The sequence below is a fragment of the Ranitomeya imitator genome, chromosome 3 (genome assembly GCF_032444005.1).
Source record: "Ranitomeya imitator isolate aRanImi1 chromosome 3, aRanImi1.pri, whole genome shotgun sequence".
NCBI classification, from domain to species: domain Eukaryota; kingdom Metazoa; phylum Chordata; class Amphibia; order Anura; family Dendrobatidae; genus Ranitomeya; species Ranitomeya imitator.
In genome coordinates, this window is record NC_091284.1 from 322,365,964 (window position 1) to 322,367,936 (window position 1,973).

Below are 1,973 nucleotides of genomic sequence, written 5' to 3' on the forward strand. Positions count from 1 at the left end.
AATCCTGGATGGCCTGGACGTTAACCGGATCCATCTCGATAGTAGAAGGGGAAAAGATGAACCCCAAAAATGAAACTTTCTGCACACCGAAGAGACACTTTGATCCCTTCACGAACAAGGAATTAGCACGCAGTACCTGGAAAACCATTCTGACTTGCTTCACATGAGACTCCCAATCATCAGAGAAGATCAAAATGTCATCCAAGTAAACAATCAGGAATTTATCCAGATACTCACGGAAAATGTCATGCATAAAAGACTGAAAAACAGATGGAGCATTGGCAAGTCCGAACGGCATCACCAGATACTCAAAATGACCCTCGGGCATATTAAATGCCGTTTTCCATTCATCTCCCTGCCTGATTCTCACCAGATTATACGCACCACGAAGATCAATCTTAGTAAACCAACTAGCCCCCTTAATCCTAGCAAACAAGTCAGATATCAATGGCAAGGGATACTGAAACTTAACAGTGATCTTATTAAGAAGGCGGTAATCAATACACGGTCTTAGCGAACCATCCTTTTTGGCTACAAAAAAGAACCCTGCTCCCAATGGTGATGACGATGGGCGAATATGTCCCTTCTCCAGGGATTCTTTCACATAACTGCGCATAGCGGTGTGTTCAGGCACGGACAAATTAAATAAACGACCCTTAGGGAATTTACTACCAGGAATCAAATTGATAGCACAATCACAATTCCTATGCGGAGGTAGGGCATCAGACTTGGGCTCTTCAAATACATCCTGAAAGTCAGACAAGAACTCTGGGATGTCAGAAGGAATGGATGACGAAATAGACAAAAATGGAACATCACCATGTACTCCCTGACAACCCCAGCTGGTTACCGACATAGAGTTCCAATCTAATACTGGATTATGGGTTTGTAGCCATGGCAACCCCAACACGACCACATCATGCAGATTATGCAGTACCAGAAAGCGAATAACTTCCTGATGTGCAGGAGCCATGTACATGGTCAGCTGGGCCCAGTACTGAGGCTTATTCTTGGCCAAAGGTGTAGCATCAATTCCTCTCAACGGAATAGGACACCGCAAAGGCTCCAAGAAAAATCCACAACGTTTAACATAGTAACATAGTAACATAGTTAGTAAGGCCGAAAAAAGACATTTGTCCATCCAGTTCAGCCTATATTCCATCATAATAAATACCCAGATCTACGTCCTTCTACAGAACCTAATAATTGTATGATACAATATTGTTCTGCTCCAGGAAGACATCCAGGCCTCTCTTGAACCCCTCGACTGAGTTCGCCATCACCACCTCCTCAGGCAAGCAATTCCAGATTCTCACTGCCCTAACAGTAAAGAATCCTCTTCTATGTTGGTGGAAAAACCTTCTCTCCTCCAGACGCAAAGAATGCCCCCTTGTGCCCGTCACCTTCCTTGGTATAAACAGATCCTCAGCGAGATATTTGTATTGTCCCCTTATATACTTATACATGGTTATTAGATCGCCCCTCAGTCGTCTTTTTTCTAGACTAAATAATCCTAATTTCGCTAATCTATCTGGGTATTGTAGTTCTCCCATCCCCTTTATTAATTTTGTTGCCCTCCTTTGTACTCTCTCTAGTTCCATTATATCCTTCCTGAGCACCGGTGCCCAAAACTGGACACAGTACTCCATGTGCGGTCTAACTAGGGATTTGTACAGAGGCAGTATAATGCTCACATCATGTGTATCCAGACCTCTTTTAATGCACCCCATGATCCTGTTTGCCTTGGCAGCTGCTGCCTGGCACTGTCTGCTCCAGGTAAGTTTATCATTAACTAGGATCCCCAAGTCCTTCTCCCTGTCAGATTTACCCAGTGGTTTCCCGTTCAGTGTGTAATGGTGATATTGATTCCCTCTTCCCATGTGTATAACCTTACATTTATCATTGTTAAACCTCATCTGCCACCTTTCAGCCCAAGTTTCCAACTTATCCAGATCCATCTGTAGCAGAATACT